This window comes from Macrobrachium rosenbergii, chromosome 51, assembly GCF_040412425.1.
Source record: "Macrobrachium rosenbergii isolate ZJJX-2024 chromosome 51, ASM4041242v1, whole genome shotgun sequence".
Lineage (NCBI taxonomy): Eukaryota > Metazoa > Arthropoda > Malacostraca > Decapoda > Palaemonidae > Macrobrachium > Macrobrachium rosenbergii.
In genome coordinates this window covers 39,028,034-39,049,512 of record NC_089791.1, presented here as the reverse complement: position 1 = coordinate 39,049,512, position 21,479 = coordinate 39,028,034, and the positions used below count along the sequence as shown (strand labels likewise).

General features: G+C 36.7%; 1 protein-coding gene across 1 annotated transcript in view; it reads right to left on the bottom strand.

The window, feature by feature from the left end:
• Positions 1 to 21,479, bottom strand: part of LOC136833329 (uncharacterized) — a 278,488-nt gene that overhangs the window by 98,288 nt on the left and 158,721 nt on the right. The window contains exon 5 of the mRNA XM_067095329.1: positions 9,544 to 9,653. The gene's annotated coding sequence lies outside the window, so the exon portion shown is untranslated. The remainder of the gene's footprint in view (positions 1 to 9,543; positions 9,654 to 21,479) is intronic.

Here is a 21,479-nt window from a genome sequence, read left to right as displayed (position 1 = left end):
AGGAAACACAATCACGTGTGTTCTTTCCTAACTTTCCTCATCACGCTATCCGGTAATCACATTAATAAACATCCATGTGTACACAACACATCCTTGTCAATTAAATGGTTCTGCTTCACACGAGTAACTACTTTACCTGCAAACTCGTAAATGTGCTTTGCTTCTATAAATTTAACTTTTTGGCTGTTCCCTGGGAACCTCTGTTGACAGAAACATTTAAGCACGCTTATTTTGTGTGCCAGACCTGTAGTAACTTGAGAAACGCAAAGCAATAACTCCTTATTAGTCACAAGTTATGTAAAGAATTACTTGCACATGCTCTCACCCTTGGAGAGGGATCAATATTTCCTCATCTCGTTGCCATCCACCTTCAGTCAAATAGTCTACCAAATATATAGAAGTAGAGCTTCATTTAAAAAATGTATAATGTCCTTCAGAGAAGGAGTTATTGCTCAGAGTTTTTTCCATCTCTAATTTAAAAATTTATTTTTACTGTTTCACTTTATACGTCATAAATTCCTCTCTCACGCTTTACTTCCTCCTATTAACACATCCATTAGTTCAGCTGACGGTGGCATCGTTCTCGCCAGCACTCTGCTGGTCCCCTGTCTGATCTGACCGGCCAATAGAAGAATTACAGGAATTTATTTCTGGTGATAGAAATTCATTTCTCGCTATAATGCTGTTCGGATTTCACAATAAGCTGAAAGTCCCTTTGCTAGGTAACTAATTGGTTCTTAGCCACGTAAAATAAATCTAATCCTTCGGGCCAGCCCTAGGACAGCTGTTAATCAGCCCAGTGGTCTGGTTAAACTAAGGTATACTTAACACACCCATTGGCACTTTATCACTCACAGATGAATCCTCTTCTATGAGCAAAGCACACGTTATAATTTTTTTTTTTCAAATTAGAAAAGATTTGATGTGCCTGAGGTTTCAATTACGTACCCCAGAGGCCCCATAAAATTTGTTATCCCCCCAGCAAATACAATCTAGGTAAATCTACACCTCATTTTCCCCCCGCAGTCTCCACATCATGTGCCTCGGCGCTCTCCTGATTCCTTTGCTCTTTTCGTTCCATTCACACAATAATCTCTCTCTCTCTCTCTCTCTCTCTCTCTCTCTCTCTCTCTCTCTCTCTCTCTCTCTCTCTCTCTCACACACACACACACACACACACACACACATAAAAAACCTTTTCAAACCGTCTGAAAAAATTACGTTTCAATCGTAACTACAGTATGTAAGAAGCTATTCAATCCATACAAGAGCATTTATACATGAACTGTGATCCAGATAAAAGTATATATTAAAAGCAACCAGCTGGAACTTCTCCTATTTAAATATTTATTTCATTCATGCGGTTCTGCTGTTCACATATGTTTCTGGGCCTTACCGATTGAACACTGGCCTAGAGTATTCTATATCCTAAGTTAAAATAAAGAAATAAGCTTCAAACTCCAACTCTCTCCCATTCATCTGCCTTTCCAACATATACCACTATTCTATCTCCACGCTTCGATCATGTATCCTTCACCTTTGTCTTGAAACCCACCGAACCACCCAGTCATAGCACTTTTGCCTTAGAATGTAATCGTTGCTATAGGTTTTTCTTCAACTTTAAGGCCGCCATGCTTCTCAAAAAATTGTCAAGTATCGCTCGCTTACGTAGGATGGTTATTCGGAGTTCCCAGTAACCTAAAAAAAAAAAAACCTGTTTACCCTTCTGTCATGGTACGCAAAGCAAAAATCATCTAGTACTGATGGAAATTCTTCGAACGCGCGTATTCATGTAGAAGTGTTTGCAAGTACTTCAGCCCCTGCCTTCTTCCAGTACCAGAGAGAGAGAGAGAGAGAGAGAGAGAGAGAGAGAGAGAGAGAGAGAGAGAGAGCACCAAGTTTTCTTTTTTTTTTTTTTATTTTAAGAGAACATAACTATAAGATACATGTAATGAGTAGAATCTTGTTCAAGACCCAGAGCAAGGAAATCGAATAATAATAATTATCAGAAGAAAGCAGAAAAATTTTTCCGGTACATATCAGTTGTTGAAGACCATGATTAAATGTGAGACCTACATTTTGAGTAAATAAGTTAAGTATACCCTAGTTTAACCAGACCACTGAGCTGATTAACAGCTCTCCTAGGGCTGGCCCGAAGGATTAGATTTATTTTACGTGGCTAAGGACCAATTGGTTACCTAGCAACGGGACCTACAGCTTATTGTGGAATCCGAACCACATTATAACGAGAGATGAATTTCTATCACCAGAAATAAATTCCTCTAATTCTTCATTGGCCGGTCGGAGAATCGAACGCGGGGGCCAGCAGAGTGCTAGCTGAGAACAGTACCCACCCGTCCAATGAGGAACTATACAGCAACACCGTAAAGGATAACTCATACAAATGATGTTCAGAGCCCATTAGTTTTCTGTCGTTGTTGTTGTTGTTGTTGTTGTTTAAGATTAGGTTTGTCTTTATGCTACCACGGACTCTTACTCATAGAGTACCTCGTAAGAATACTGTCAAGATATGATCCGCTCCTGATAAAAGGAGCAGACGGAAATGTAGTTACAAATACCGGCTGGTGACCAAGGACAGGTGTATCAGGTGATCTCGGTGTGACGGACAAGCACGCGACAGCCAGGGTGCTTCCTGACTGGCTGCCGAACTTGCCGGTTGAACCTGGGTTTGGCAGCGACAAACCCAGCAACATTATAACATTAACCTTGACCATATTTCATTATTTTTAGGAATGGTCGAAAATCACAAAATTATACAGTCATCAACACAGGCATAAGATAAACACATACACGTGGTTCCATGTAAATATCAAAGAGGAGGAAAACATTTCTTAACGAAATATAAATAGAAGTCATATAAATCAAGACACATGCATGAAACCAACCTCGTATCCCTTGCTAAATAACCTACGACTTTGAGGAATGTGGCCTATAAAACTGCTAAGTGTCATTTACTCTTCTTAAACGTTGAAAGACTTGCAAAATGACTTTCTTTCACGAGAACCCGTTCCCTTGATCACTTCCTCCAAACAGGACTTAGCAAACCCTGAACTAACGCCGATTCCGGTGATTTACAGAAGCCATATTCTCAGAAAAGAGATTATACGTCATTCCGTGAAGAAAAAGGGCTTTTCCATCTTGAGGCTCTCTCTCTCTCTCTCTCTCTCTCTCTCTCTCTCTCTCTCTCTCTCTCTCTCTCTCTCTCTCTCTCTTCATTTACCCTTTATTCGAGAACTTGGATTTTTTCCTGTAGTTCATTCTTTCTTTTCACACTTATTTTTGGTCATCTAATGCAAAACGCTATTGTTATTAATACTTGGATCGCTTGAATATTTCTAAATTGGCAAGTATTCTTCAGGCTGACCGTTGCAAAATATTTTGACAATCTTGCTCTTTGGAAACAGAAAGTAGAATTAGAAAAATAAACCAATACAATCAGGAAAAGGAACATTCCAACCCTTTTTCCCTTGCTCTTACAAAGACTCGATTTGAATTTTACGTGCTAACGTTTTTCCCATTTCGCATTTTTTCGTTTTATTTTTTTGTTTTCTTCAAATTCTCCATGTTTATTTTTCAGGATGTGACCTCAAAGCATTTTAAACAGCGGTGAACGTTTTAGATGACTGCTTATCTTTATTCACACATTTTTACGTTAATAAGTTGCATTGCATTGCAATGAGTACTGTGGTTTAAATCAATAAGAAAATGAAGTAAAATCTTGTCCTCTTAACTTCAAGAGTTTATTCTTAGCAATACATACATACATATATATATATGTATACATATATACATACATATATATATATATATATATATATATATATATATATATATATATATATATATATATATATATGTGTGTGTGTGTGTGTGTGTGTGTGTGTGTAGGTATGTATGATAACGGAGATTATGTGATACTAGTGCTCGCAAAATAATTTATACCATAGAAAATGCGACTTCAGAATTGTCGCGAAACGTCGGCATTAACAATATACCCTTAAAGGATCAGGATGTCTTTCCTTGGTATTTCCTTTCTGATGTGTATTCTGAGCCCCAGAATAATCACACACAAACACACATATATATACATATATGTGTATAGGTTATGTGCATATATACATATACATATGTATGTATATATATATATATATATATATATATATATATATATATATATATATATATATAATGAGCTCATATAAAAAATTCATGAATATGACTGGCCATATACTGAATGTAAACTCTATAAACTGCATTTCCACATACAACGCCACATAGAGGCATGAGTTATTTTTTAATCTTATCTTTGCTGATGATCATGAAAGGTTACACAATAATATTTCGGGAGTCAATTCGAAACGAACTCAAACGCCACGGCGCGGCGCCTAGTGGATGAAGGGGAATTTCCCTACACCCTTTCCTCTCAGTATATTCGCTTTTGAGGTGGTTTCCTCTTTAACTATTGCAAAATGCATCTGCCTCGAATTCATTGTGATTTTTCTGACGTGTGGGAAATGGTCGAAATCAACGACCTTTTTTTTACGCTACTAGGTTGCCCAGGGGCCTTTCCCCCGTATTCAACTCATCCCTTGTCGGACCTTCATCCTATACCTCCTACCCATCCATTAATGGAATATGGTTTCCCCCCCATTTTTTAGGGGAAGAACTTCTCGACGTCTCGGCTTTCTCTCCCCGCTCCCTCCCCTTCCCCCAACTACAGAGCAGGCGGGGATGTGGAACGGCGGGGGAGGAAATGACCAATTATAAGGGAAGGAGTTGCTCGGTGGGGTAATTATTAATGTGGGGGGGAAAAAGCAGGGGCCCGGCTGGGGGAAAACTGCACCACTGCGGGATTCCAACACCAGGGAGAATTTGACGAATATAGACGAGGATGCGAAGTCCATCAGAACCTTCGCGTTTGCTGCTGACTGAAATTTCCGTCAAGAACGATGCAATGAGGCGCCAGGTTGCAAAGCGTTTTGAAAACTGTCAGCTGCTAATTACATTATTTCATACATACATCATATACTCATATGAATGAATAAATAAATTTTTTGCATACAGGGGAAAAACCACAATGAATAAGATGGATTCGAGATGTAGTTGGTGGTTTTGTAGAGGACGCACAACCTTAAAATGATATATGCACCTCACGGTCTTACAAGAAGAAGGCTCTTAATAAACAGTACGTTAAAATTAAGGTATTAAAAGATATTACTTCTTTACTACGACAATTCTCTACAAGTTATTATGAATCTTGTGTCCAAACTCTATTAAAGGATAAATTTAGCACTAATGTTCAGGGGCATCAAAAACTGAACAGATTTAATCACTTGGGCTTGCTCGCTGATAATGGGTAAGCGCACAGGTAAGGCATTCTGGGATCGGTAAATCTAACAAAAATAGGAGGTTCTCGAAAAACGTGAAGGGCAAAACAATAAATATGCTTACTGGGAGTTATCAAATCAAGTAACAGCTTCGGGATAAACTGCAAAAGGTTCTTCGCTAAAGATTTTTTGGTACGTGCTAGTTTCAGTTCTTGATTTATTATATCAATATGTAAGTCAGTGTAGCATGACGTTCCACCTTAGTAGTGGTGTTGTTATGAGGCAGAGAATCGACAATCCTTACGACATAAGGCGTTATCCGATCAAGTTCAAATCGGTGAAAAATCATAGTCTGTAAAGCTTGGTTATTCAGTTCTCTAATCCTGACAAGGAACATCTCTGTGACAGCTTGTCTCGCTCAGGATTTTGACGTCATTCATCGTATTTAGTGGATAGCATACGTACTGATATACTTGTTTGGCCGGAGAAGTTGTGTTAAAACCACAAATCAAACTAAGGGACATGTATTTGGAGTTTCCCCTGGAGCATGAAATATCTCTGAGAAGTCAGCTATGTGATTAACCGAATAAGCTATACCATAAAAGACTGCAAGCTTATTCATAACTGATACATACAGAATTAAGGATATATATATATATATATATATATATATATATATATATATATATATATATATATATATATATATATATATATATATATATATACCTTGAAAATGTTTGAAAGAACACGAAAGCGCCTACTCCTTCTTTTATTTATTTTTCCTGTGGCCTTGGCTATATATATATATATATATATATATATATATATATATATATATACATACATATATATATATACATATATATACATATATATATATATATTATATATATATATATTTATATATATATATATATATATATATATATATATATATTTTATATATATATGTAACACACACATATAAATATATATTTATATAAATTTTAAATACCAACTTCCCTCTGCAGCAAAATGTGTATCAAAACATAAAAAAAAAATCACTGTACAATATTTCCAGTTTTTCTGTTCCCTCTTTTCCGCACGAGGCTTACACAGACACGATAATAATACAAGGCGTAAAGGCGAGAACGTACAGACGCGATTGCTCATTCTTGTCCAGACATTCCCAACCACAAGATCCAACCTCGTCAAACCCCCGTCCAAATTAGGTTTTGATCCCCACTTACCACATCTCCCTCTCCTCTCCGCAAGAATGACTGCTGTATTACAAGGGATCTGAATCATCTCCTATTGGATGGATAACTCGCACAGTTTTCCATGAACGTCTTCATTTTGTAGGTTGTGCAATTTACTCTCGAATTCACAATGCATATATTTACAAATTAAAATGGAGGGGTAAATGCCATGCGTATGGGTTAGGTTGCTCTATATTTAAAAAAAGTCTGGATCTGGAAAATCCAGATGGAAAAATGTATACAAAGCATGCAATACATTAGGCTATCTTAAATTTACAAAGCCCAAACGTTAAAAATTCAAATGGGAAGGTATCCAAGAAATGGAAGTTGGTTCGGGTGCCCGATATCTACAAGAAGTAACTGATGTTTTCAATTGGTAAATTCTAACGAATTTCAGCTCGTTCATCTCATATCACTTTATCCCCTCACCCAATGACACCCTGAACAAAATCGTGGCCTTATTCACTCAGGAGAGATCTGTTGTTAATGATCGAATTTTCAGTCAAAATATATGAAAATAATCCTCCCACAAACTCTGAATTGTTCCATAAAATTCTGAATACAGCAAGAGTGGAAGAATTCTTCGGCCACCCCAAACTTTGTACAAAGATTTAGATAAGAGACTCAGAAAGATTGCCTATATCATTCGCGATGTTGAAAAATTCTTATCTTCTCCTTTTATCTGATTCCACGTCACTGGCATAGATGAATGTAATTTATGTAAATATACCGTCAGGCATCGCAGCAACTTCATAACGTATTTTCTTGTAAAAGATACGACCGCATTACCCAGGATCTGGTCAACGTATCTTTTCAAGTCAGAGGTAAAGGAAGGGAAAGAAAGAACGTTAAACTTTAACCTCCGCCGTAAAATCTCTACGATAGGGCGCTTTAATCCACAGAGGCTGAAGGAAAATCATAACTTTTTAGTCCTTTCTATTTTTACGGGGTTTTAACTTCGCGATAAGAGAGCCAGAGATAGAGGAAGCAGCCGCCCTGTTATGGAGAAACTTATACCTTCGTAACAAGCCTCCGTGAAGCCTTCAACCGTTGGGCCCCTTGCCCCTCACATAACCTAAGCCTTAAGACGATATCCTACAAATCCTTCTCGGGATACTGGGCGGAGGTAGTTCTCGAGGCGCGATCTTCCCCCTCCATAACCGGGTAACCCCTTGAGCTTCGCGCGACACACCCCGCAGCCTAGCAATGGGGGACGGTGAAGCCTTTTAATGGCTATGAATCTCTTAAGTGCTGGACCATTAGCTTCGAGGGCGACCTTTAGCGCGTAACAAGTGGCCGAGGAGGAGGAGGAGGAGGAGGAGGAGGAGGAGAGAGAGAGACTGAGGGATTATATTACCATAATTGCGGTCTGCATGAAATGAATGTAAATGGGAAGGAATTAGGCACGCTTTTGTTACGGTTAAAGTTATGGCTGCGTTGCTCAGTTTTGAAAGCAGACGTCATTCACACGTTGTTATTCAGAAGAGGGGTTTGGGGAGATGAATAGCGGGGAGAGGAAGGGATCCTCCAATGACTCCTGAGTTGTACAGGAGGAAAAATGAAAGATGGAAAGAAGTAATATTTAAGAGAAAATACAGGGACGGGTTTAGCATTTCAAGACGTGACTTACTTCATTCGTTCTGTGACATTGCAGTCTCGAAAAACCTCAATAATTCAATTTCTCCAAAAATGATGACCGTTTCTGAAGGATATTTTTTGTCAAACAGTACACTGTATACAATTATAATAATAAAGAATTTAAACAAACAGTCAATACTTTCACTAGCTTGTGGTCATACAAATTTTTTTAACAATCCCCCATTGATATTTATAGTTTTCGTCGCCGTCATATCAAACACTAACATCAATCTTCAAAGAATAATGAACGAGTAATCAATTTCAAGTATAAAATGGTGCAACAACAGGTGCTAAGCTTATCAACTGCCAACTGAGAGACCACTAATAAAACGAACACCCAGCCCTCACAAAATCAGCCAGTACAATCCAATGTGAGTCTAAATGCAAGTCAGTTCCATTCCTAGAATCGACGGATCCCCTCTGCTAGATTTGTTTGAATATGCCAGGATGACCTCATGATTTCTTTACGCATTTTGGATACGTCCATCACTACAAGCCTTGAACTCTAATCAGAACACCATGGGAGCTAGGGTTTCTTCCTTTGATATTCAATTACGATTCGAGGCCATGAAGTGACAAGCGTATCCAAAAAGTGCGAAGAAATGAAAGTTTATCTAGTCAATATAGCTATTTAAAAAAAAAAAAAAAAAAAAAAAAAAAAATATATATATATATATATATATATATATATATATATATATATATATATATATATATATATATATATATATATATATATATATATATATATATATATATATATATATATATACACCAAATACAAGGAGCCCATAAAAACATAAAAATGTAGAAAGTAAATGCTGTACTTCAGAGACCAACTGTTTCGCTCATCAGCACCTTACCTATTTGCCTGACGAGAGAGACAGTTGGTCTCTGAAATATAGCAATTACCGTCTACATTTTGGCGCTTTTATGGGCTCCTTATATTTGATGGAATTCTGTTTTAACAGAAAATATTTCACAGTCATTATGTATATATATATATATATATATATATATATATATATATATATATATATATATATATATATATGTATATATGTATGTATGTATATATGTATGTATGTATGTATGTATATATATATATATATATATATATATATATATATATATATATATATATATTCATATTTATTACGTTAGACAAACAAAATGGCTGTAGTTGACTGAGGATAAAACTAAAGCATTCTTACCAAATCGCGAGAAGAGAAATTGCATCTTTACACGAAAAAAAGTTGGTACGTAAGTTCATGTTATAACAAGTAACAAGCTTAATATGATTTTCAGCACCTTACCTTAAAAGCAGAGGCGAACCTTACTCTCAAAAGAGGTTCCTCATGCGGATAAGATAAAGAAGGCTCTGCGGAAACGACTGCTCGTGTTTACAGCGGTGATGAACTCCTATCTGGTATTATGGGAAGAGACAAACGAATTTCGAACTTTAGAAGTCCACTTCATAAATTATTTTTATTATTCATTGAATATTTATGCAAAAAAATCACAAAAAAATTAAATACATGCATAATTTGTACATATGATACACTTTACATTATACAGAAGCGCAGAACGCATCTCCTTGCATTACCATTTCAGATGAGTAAAAACTGATGACGCTGTGAGCCTTGTATACACATGCGCATCGTATGTATGTATGTATGTGCGTGTGTATACAATCTACTGACCAATTTTTTACCAGGTATATATATGCATTTGTGATAACCACAAAAGTCTAACCACTTGAGTCCTTTCCACTTTTTGGATAATCTTATTACTACAAAGCCTCTACGGTCCAAATGGAGAACCAAATAAAATTCTGACGCCCTTGGGTCGATTCAACCCGCCCCCGAATCTTATCCTTTGTAGTGACAAGCGTTTCCAGTTTAAGAGATCATTGTGATTATTATAAATATACATATATTAGCAAAAAGTAACCAGCAGACTCAACATATATCTCAACTCAAGAAGCAATAAACTACAGATCACTTGGCTGCGACGGTGAGGTTGGGTCTAATCCAGCTCAAGTAAATGTTTCTGAATTTGACAGATGAATGTACTTATGAGCATGAATAGACATATATCCTTCTTCGTGGTCAAGTGGTTAACATTAACCTCATGCTGATATACAGGGTGCGGGTTCGAATCCTACCCGTGGCGTTAGAATTTCTTCATTTGGATTTTGGGCTCAGTAGTAACAAGAGTATTCAAAAAGTGTGTAGAAATCGGGAGGCTAAGGAGTCGTTGTGGCTAGTGCACACACACACATATGTAAAATATATATTGTATGTTTATAAACCACAATGACCCCTTGACCTCTCGATGAGAGAAGGAGAGACCAATGAACCTTGTTTAGTCATAACTTGATTTGTTGGTGAAAAGAGAGCCCCAGCATTGGTCTAATATTCCAATTTGTGTAAAATATATAAAGGAGAGACTATTATTATTACAGTTACTGCTAAAAGGAAACCTAACTATTACTGACTTTTATAAAGTCTAAGCATGGGGATTGCCCCAACCACTGGGAGGATAAAACTGCTCTTTCCCGTAATGATTTCATTGTCTTGAAATTCCAAGGCTTCTTTTTATTGTTACTACAGCGCACAAAAGTGAGTATTTTGATGGCAATCTATATATTGATCCTTAATTACTTAGTAAATACGTTCATTGTAAAAACAGAAATATGACTACGCACTAATACTGTATATTTATCAAAAGATATAGTTACCGTATATTTCACTGATAACCAACTTTAAATATTCATAAATTTTGGTCAAAATAAAATTACATCCATCCCCTACGAACATAAACAACAACAAAAAATGGGCACAAAAATATGCAGTTTGACTCAATATATTTTCCCTCGTGGAACTTTCTTGAAGAACAAAGGATACAATTGTAGGGTATTACTAAAACTTTTCTAAAAAAATAAAACATTTTTGACGAATTAATAGTTCTGCGAAGCTATTTTACTTCCATACTTAAGGTTAACTAATTTAAAAAAAAAAAAAAAAAAAAAATTTACAAAGAAAAAAAATCTGGCGCAGTTGAAATCAGTCTTTGGAAGAGCGCAGTATCAAGAATTTGATTTTTAAAAATGTTTTAAGTCATCCTTTGACTTTTATGGGGACAGGGAAAACAAAGAAGCAAACAAAAGCGCAAATCAAAGAAACTTGAACAATGGCGGTAAAGAAAGAAAAAGGGGAGGAAAAACTCATCCCCTGGATAAAGTATTCCGAAACCTCCCTCCTAAAGAAGGGTTAATATCCGGGAATTTTTCTTCAATTTCAGGCAAAGAAAGGCCTTCTGGAAATGAAGGATTTACTTAGTTTTTGCTTATAAATAAATGAATAAATGAATAAAATGAGTATACAAACACACAAACACACACAAATACACGTAAAAGTACACACACACATATACAGTATATATATATATATATATATATATATATATATATATATATATATATATATATGTACTGATATACTGATACATATATATACTGATATATATATATATATATATATATATATATATATATATATATATATATATATATATATGTACTGATATACTGATACATATATATATATATATATATATATATATAATGTACTGATATACTGATACATATATATACTGATATATATATATATACTGATATATATATATATATATATATATATATATATATATATATATATATATATATATATATGTGTATGTGTGTGTGTGTGTGTGTGTGTGTGTGCATGTGTGTGTAGAGAAAGCAAGAGTAGGATTCCCGTCTGTTGCAACCCAGGTTATTCTTGCACCGGCAGTTCAGAAGACCATGAAATTAAATAAGAAAGCACAAGGAAGGTACGAAAATTCTGAATATACTATTGAATGGGAGAGAAAACCTTTAAACTAGTAAAGCCTTAAACAATAACCTCGGACTGAATATCTACTTACTTTTCCTATTCCGTGTCCCTATTAAGAAGATTAGTTCCTATCGAGTGAGTCATAATTAAGAAAATCACATCAAAATTGGGCTTGTCCTAATCAAGGGGATTACCTCAATTTGACTGATCATTATACTCGTCGTGATAGAGCATTCAGAATCTGATCATATATCTTATATCTGTTTAAATTACCTTATGACTATTACACATACATCAAACTAACATATAGCAAACTAATGTAAATCAAATGATATACCCAAATTACCATTGTATAATTTCTGATAAAGCTTCAACATTTTGTCACAGTATGTTTTCCATAAATCTACATTCACTAACAATATACTGATATTTCAGCAAACATGGACAGCTTTCAGAATCTACGAAATACAAACGCCATAACTTCTCTTGAGTATATTGAAACACATAAAAGGAATTATTATATATTTGAAAATTAAAATTCTTATGTCTATCATAATACATTGTAGAGAAATTGCTCGTTATTACTTCAAATAATCACACACACACACACACACACACACACATATATATATATATATATATATATATATATATATATATATATATATATATATATATATATATATATATATATATATATATATATATATATATATATATATATATATATAAAATCTTCTCTCTCTCTCTCTCTCTCTCTCTCTCTCTCTCTCTCTCTCTCTCTCTCTCTATATATATATATATATATATATATATATATATATATATATATACATACACATGTACATTGTCCACATAAGAAAGTGTATTGTAACGATTCATTTCTCATCAAAGTTTAGCAACTTTGGTTATGCTCAGTATTTGGATGGGCGATGGCAGCACGACAGCAGAAGGTAAACAAAACTGGATGACTGACTAAGAATCGCCTTGCCCGCCAACTGGTAAGATCACTGATTCACAAAGACCTGCAATGGCAGTTTATCATAATGGTCGAGATATGATGATTGTGGGCAAATCGACAGCAAAGAATGCTTACAAACGACTTATTTTTTGAAGCCGAGACCTTTTACAAAGAATAAGATGATGGCAATGAAAAGAAAAAAATAGCTGCGTGTTTATTCAAGTATATTAATCTCTGTCATTTACTCTGTACAGGATACAAGTAAGCAAAGGGACCCAAACGTAGCGACGGGGCTATTCATATTCGAAAAACATTCTGCTGCGTTAGGATCCCTAACAATAGGGGTGGCGAAGGTCCCTCGGCCAATTTATCATCCGCGGTGAAGGTTTGCTTTGATTCCAAGGGGCTTTTATACACCTGCTATCACAGCGGCTGCACTTTGATCTCCTTCCCTTCCTCCTCATCCTGCTGCTCACCTAACACTCACTGTGAAGGAAATCAAAACGAAAGCCCAGCATTTTTGCCTAATGCTTTTCCCCAAGCAAGAATGGAACGTTCTTTCTCCTAAATGGCATTTTAATGATGCTTCAGGAATGCACGTTTATCGAGTTCCATTTCATGTAGCCCTCGCATTTTAAACCAAGTTTTATGAATTTTTTTTTTTTTTTAAATTTCAGTCTTCTGCGATTATTATTTTTCAGATTTTCTCGGTTTGATATGGGCCACATCGTTTCGCAGAGACCGGTCATGAACAAAGACACTTTATCACGGACAGGGCGATCGTTTTCCCATAAATAGCAATGGTTCTGTCGCACACTTTTTTTTTTTCGGATAACGGCAGCTTATTGCTGGTGGTACAGTGGTGCCATGGGAATTTCCAGACATGATCTGGCCATAAAATAAGTTTCTGGCAAAAGGGAAGTTAGCTAAAGACCAAGTGTGACTACGCATGAATCTATTGCAACACTAACCTCAACAGCAACAACGCATACATACAGTTAAGATATATATATATATATATATATATATATATATATATATATATATATATATATACACACATACGAAAGGCAAGCCACTGCCATGTTTATCATTTGAGCCATTGAATCAAAGGCAAACTTTCTTGCAAAAAAAAAAAAAATCATCCTTTCCAACTGCTGCATATGCTACAAAGGCGGCTCACCATCAACGCGTCGACCCCCCTTAACACACTGTCCATCACGCTGTCTTGACCAGTCTCTTGCTCGCTGGACAGGAGTAACACGGCACTCCCTCGGTCCAACGCTTCTCGCTCTTACCACGACACCCAAATTCTACATAATCATCCCAATTCTATGGTACCTATTCAAACACACAGACGGGAACAAATGATGAAGATGAATCGAGGATGAAAATGAAGTACAAATGTACTTTGAATACAGGACTTCCGGGCACTGCTTCAAACAAATTTAACTTCGCAGGTTTACTCCTCAGGATTCAGAAATGATAAAATATTCATTACTAATGAACCTATGCACATGAAGCTTAAATATATCTTTTATCTGGAGACTTTTAAATTATACTGCATGTGCATGTTTTGCTGAATGTTAATCACACTATATGTTTTCCAGATTACAGTATATAAACCTATAAAACAGCAAGAAATCTTACACGCACCCATGCAAAGTGTTGCTAATACTGGAAGTGCCTCTGGGTGATTTCTGATATCCACAACTTTCAATACGGTGAATGTAGCAATACTCACACCCTTTTATTTTTTACCCTTTTCCCTTGATTTGTAAATGATAAGCAACCACAGTTACACACTGCGCAGTGTTGAGTTTCTTGTGCTCCTACGTTATTAACGTCTGAGGAACTCTGAGAGGGGAATGTAGTGCAGAAACTGACGGGGAATCAAAGTAGAAAACGGACATCTTAAAGTAGGTTAGGAGAGTGAAATCTGGAGATTAATTTACTCTCTCGGGCCAACTTATTAAAACTAACGACAAATCTCAAAAGAGACCAAATTCAATATTAGGCCCTATTTTCAAGGTGTCCACTCTTCTGTTAATGCACACACACACACTTTTATACACACATTACACACACAGACACACACATACACACACATATATATATATGTATACTGTATATATATATATTCTACTTATATATGTACATGTATATAATACATATGAACATTACCGCTCTACGTACACCTAGAACCTCCTTTGTACACCAAAAAACCTAAGAAAGTATAAGGTTTTGCAATCAATGAGTGATCCTCGACCAAGGATACTTCCACCATTCCTACGAGTGCGCTGCTTGGCTGGCTCTCCCCGACTACGCTGCTAAGGGTGTTCAAAGTAAGAGCTGGAAGTTCTATAATTTTCACAAACGCAACGGGAAATCGTGCTTCCTGATCACAGAGGAAAGCTTTTCAGAGCAAACGCTGTTGTTTTGTTGGATGGCTATTCGCAGAATTTCTTCAAAGTCACGTAAACAGAAGAGGGATTTCGTCGTCTATCTATCTACCTAGGCCTTAGCTGCAGCACGCAGGGGTCAAGAAAGCCTCAGGGAGAAGGAGAAGAAAGACGAGATTAACGAAATCCCTGGGAAGATAAAAGCAATTATTGTACAGAATAACGATCAATATCACCATTACTCTCTCTCTCTCTCTCTCTCTCTCTCTTCCTTTCTCCCCTCTCTGTCTCGCCTTCTTTTCATCCCCTTTCACCTCCTCCTCCTCCCCCTCCTCCTCGTCCTCCTATGGAGTTAAGTTTCGAAGTCCAAGATGACCATTAGGAATGTTGTGGGTTATGGGAGGCAGAAGGTAAGGGACTTGGGGGGGGAAACAAAAAAAAAAAAAAGTATCGTGAACTTAGGTATGGAGCCGAAAAAAAGACAATGGAAGGAAAAGTACATATACCTTTACAAACTAACAACTGTGTAATATATACTACTTGCGCACAAGTACAAACTATGATGACGATTATTACATATCAAAGAAATAAAAGCTACTACAGCGCATAATCAAAGCCACCTTAAATAGATCAATCTTTCGGTGGTCTCGGTATAATGCTGTATGAGCCGCGGCTCATGAAACTTTAACCACCGCCCGGTGGTCTATCCTATAACGCCGCCAGCTACGATTATGGCTAACTTGAACCTTAATAAGATAGGTTCACGAGGTTGAGGGCTGCAATTTTGTATGTTTGATGACTGGAGTATGGATGATCAACATACCAATTTGCAGGCCTCTAGCCTCAGTAGTTTTTAAGGTCTGAGGGCGGACAGAAAAGTGCGGACAGAAAAAAATGCGGGCAGAGTAAAGTGCGGACGGACAGACAAAGCCGGCACAATAGTTTCCTTTTACAGAAAACTAAAAACTATTAATAAAAACGAATACTGTATTCTAACTTATACTAGGAAATGCAAAATAAAAAGATTAAGTATAAAAAAATTAAAACAATGCTAACGAATAATACGCCAGTGAGTACGTATTTAAATATTAATGTTCTTCATCTCTCTCTCTCTCTTTGCGAAAGAAAAAAAAAACGAGCAGAAGAGGACCATCTGAGTTTGGGAAGAAAATGTCGAAATTCAGAAATAAAAGAAAAGGAGAGGAATGCGATGGCGGGTAGCCAGTGCTGTTTGATGTTGGTAACTGTATAAGAAAAAGACTTTGGAATTCTAACGGTAGTTGGAGGGGGGAGATCAAACGAGAGAGAGAGAGAGAGAGAGAGAGAGAGAGAGAGAGAGAGAGAGAGAGAGAGAGAGAATTTTATTCAAAGTTATCTTGTTGTTGAGGATAAAAGCAGCAGTGTTTACCAGAATATTACCTTCCTGCAAATTTCATGCATAAGAAAAGCAGCAGCAACAGGAAGAATAAGAACAGTTTCGTCCATTTTTTTTTTATCCCGAGACAAAACTAATCAAAGCGGAAAAGCGGACGGAAGGCGATCTTAGTTTCTATTTAAGGCGAAAATAAGAAAATTACTAAATAAATCCTATGAAGAGATAAATTATTTCTAAGATGGTAACAGCGAAGCCGCTAGACTGAGACACCGGGAATTACTGACCATATTAATTTTGTTCCCGAAAATTGGAAAAACTGAAGTACACATCTCACCATCTATTATGGTTTTACATTAGATACTAACATATCAGTATTGACCTAAGTTAAATATACCTTTTTAGTTTTGCTTCAGACCACTGAGTGAATAACAGCCTCCTAGGGCTGGCCCGAAGGATTAGACTTATTTACGTGGCTAAGAACCAGTTGGTTACTAACGGGACCACAGCCATTGTGGAATCCGAAAAACAATATATAGGAGAAATGCATTTTTATCACCAGAACAAATTCTCTAACCTTCATCAGCCGGCCGGGGGAATTGAACTCCGGCCCAGCGAGTGACAGTCCGAAGCTCTACTGGCTCACCCAACGAAGAGCTCAGTATTGACCTGACTGGGTATGTTATCTACTAAGCAAATTCATAGGAATCAGTGCATTTGTCCTGGTTTCTGGATAATCATCAAATAGAGTTGGTTTTTCTGTAGTAAATATTGTTACTTGATTTGTTCGCTTATGTATTTAAGTAATTTTATACTGTGTTTACTGATGGAACTAGTACGCATATTTTCTGCAATGGCAGAATATTTTGACTGGAAATTCTGGCACAATTCATTTCTTACATTTTGACTGGAAATTCTGGCACAATTCATTTCTAATATTTTGACTGGAAATTCTGGCACAATTCATTTCTTTCGCTTTCCCTCTATGTCAATATTATGACTAAATACATTTGGGAACTTTTTCAAAAGGGGAAAAACATGTGGAAGAAATCCACCTATGATAATCACCACCCTAATGATTGTTTCATAACAAAATGCGGCTATTCTGTAAGGAACGGTTCATTTGATATTTAGGACATCTCTTGTTCTACACCGCACTGTGGTAAGGGCCATCACCTCTCATTTCTTTATTTCCTAATAATTTTGGTTACGCTTTCTCCCGAAAGCCTGGACTAAGGAAGAAGAAAAAAATTAAATCCCGTCTCCCGAACAGGGTCGGAAAATAAGGTCAGCATTTTACCGCTGCACTACCATAGACGTTAATGAATTTCAGGTTTAAGGCAAACTCATCTGCCGACTTCAGGTAATTTTTGTTGGGGCTGATATTAACCAATCCTTACCTTGGGCATGCAACGGTCAGCAAATTATTGCTGTTAATGTTGAAATACGGACGATCTACAAGAAGGCAGCAAGAGACCGTGGTGACACAAGGCCAGTTTATAAAAAAAAAAAATAAAACCGTTATATTGGGAGAATAGAAACATTACGTTTCCTTCAATAAGCTTCTGAGAGAGAGAGAGAGAGAGAGAGAGAGAGAGAGAGAGAGAGAGAGAGAGAGAGAGAGAGATCATCTTACTTCTAAAAACTTGTGAGGAAGAAAATTTCCTTACTTCCAAAAAATTTCAGAACGACGGGAGAGAGAGAGAGAGAGAGAGAGAGAGAGAGAGAGAGAGAGAGAATTCCTTACTTCCAATAAACTTCCGAAGGCGAGCAAGCGAGCGAGAGTTCTGTTATACTGCCCCAAATGCCAAAGTATCTTTAATGTGCAAAGGCAAACTCTAGATGAATTTTTGATACTAGCCTAAAAAATACGGTTGTCTGGATACAAGATTCTTGCAAAGTAACCCGTACACTTCTACCAAACGAGAGGATTCAGTCACAGATCGGCAATATTCTCGAAGAAAAAAAAAAAAAAAGAAATAAAAATAAAAAAGGTAAAAAAAAAAACGAAGGGCTGATATTACGTGAAGAAGAATTCCAGAAAAAATGGAGAGAGGAATTTATCCTCTTTTGAGCCTCCTTGTGGCAGTCTGGTCACATGCCAGAGGTTTTACGCCGCGTTAGGTCACGCAGCAATTGACCTCATAAGTGACTCCGTCTAGATATCCCATTTTATTTATTTTTATTTTTCAAAAGGGGAGGCGGGTGGGGGTCGAATGGAACTACGAGTATTTTACTCTTTACACACACAAATTTCCTAATCCTTACGCATGATTTCATAACTCAACTCAACTCTCACAGAAAAATGCTACGTAATTACTACAGGATAAATATAAGTACTTGCTCGCCTAGCATACCAGTCACTGAAGGGAAAGCCTGTTCACGAGCAAACGTTATATGCATAACCTCCCAAACTGATAACGAATTCATTAGTACCCCTGGAAGTTCAATTCCGGAGTTCCTACTCTCTGACCACTCCGTGAAATACGAAGTCATTTTCCAGCGCTACTAAATGATATTCGTGTAACTTGCAAGGATCCAGCAAAAATAGTACATAAATTTCCATGCTGAAAATTAACAGCGTATAACGGCGCTTTTTATCAAAAGAAATAAGCGCTGCCTCTGTGTCTCTGACAAGAATAAAGGGGAAGCTAAATATACGATATTGAATCAGTAATAGAAAGAGATAAAACTTGCGATAATGGCTCGTTAATGCACTCTCCAAAATCATGGTCATCCGATAACATAGGATTAACTTTGGAATGGTACTGTGTGTGTGTGTGTGTTTGTGTGTGTGTGGAGAGAGAGAGAGAGAGAGAGAGAGAGAGAGAGAGAGAGAGAGAGAGAGAGAGAGAGAGAGAGAGAGAGAGGCATATTTTCTGATAATGATTTTAATCACAAGAAATATGTTATTAAAATCTAAATAGCATATTTTGCCAATTGTTTTAGACCTATTTTAGAAATGTTTCAATTTCTGTGGAGCCATTTTATTTGTTTTATTCGTATAATCATCGACAAGCAGGTTCATTAACAATTTCTTTTTTACAAATAATTATGTCATTTTCTGAAATAGAGGGACATGAATAAATTTCACTTTTGCTTAAATTTCACAATTTTTTATTTGTATTACAAATTTTTTCCATTCCTAGCCGAGAGGCTTTCTAGACTTCTGACGATTTCTCGATTTATTCTGTTCTATAATAACTTTTTTCTGGGCATGTATCATCTAGCAATCATCCTCATATTTGCCCTTTTCACATGAGCACAGTGCAATCCATAGGTGTTATTACTAAATTGCAAGTCCTTCATGAAATAGCATGGTTAAGCCTTCGCTAACTTATTTTCCCTCGCAAGAATAATTCTGATGAACTCCCAGCTTTTATTCAAAGAGGCATTCATGGAATTCTGCCTATCGAACCTCACTCTGCAGCCTGACCTAGAATTGCAGTGCAAATGCTGTCATGCAGGAACCTACAAAGGCTGGCATCAATCATTTCATTTTCGCCACTGAATGTAGCCGTTGCTCAATCTCAAGACAGCCATGCAAGCAATATTTCATGCAACGGCCCCTAGGGAACCATGTCTACAAGCAGACCATGTGAACTATTCACAGGAGGTTTATTTAAGGTAAGGTATTCCTGCTTTCCAGTTTGTATTTATTAAGTTGCACATCTTGTATAATGTCCTTGCTGTCTGGACAGTATACAAAGTAATTGAAATGTACAATTTATAACTAATTTAATAAACGTACGTATTACACATAATGTAATTAATATTCTAGTACATAAAACTATTACTTGACGAGTAACACTTCATTAACTACTGATACTGTGCCTCAAAATGGCTCTTTCTGCAGCTGATTGTAGTGCTGCTTTGCCACTACAATCATCAGTCTAACATTTGTAACTCTACATCAGGGTGCTCATTACCACCGTCTACATACATGAACCTAGATGCTCATTACCACCGTCTACAGACATGAACCTAGATGCTCATTACCACCGTCTACAGACATGAACCTAGATGCTCATTACCACCGTCTACAGACATGAACCTAGATGGTCTACAGACATGAACCTAGATGCTCATTACCACCGTCTACAGACATGAACCTAGATGCTCATTACCACCGTCTACAGACATGAACCTAGATGGTCTACAGACATGAACCTAGATGCTCATTACCACCGTCTACGGACACGAACCTATTAAAGTTTTTTCCTCGTAATATTATACTACTCAAAAAGGCAAGACCAATAGCAATGAAAAATAGCAAAAGACAAACCGTTCAGGCAAACTAAGAAAAATCTGTTATAAGAATGACTTCTTTTCCGGTGCAACGCTGACTGGCATGGCAACCTTGACAAGTGCTCTTCACTGAGAATCTCCGAAAGGTGATTGACGTTGCTAAGCGAAGTGAAATTCGGGAAGATGGGCAAATGCCTCTAAAAGGGAGATGCTCTCTTTGTGAAACTTGAACAGATAACTGAAGAATGCTCTCTTTGTGACACTTTAACAGATAACTGAAGAATGCTCTCTATGTGACACTTCAACAGATAACTGAGGAATCTCTTTGTGACACTTTAACAGATAACTGAAGAATGCTCTCTTTGTGACACTTTAACATAAATCACAA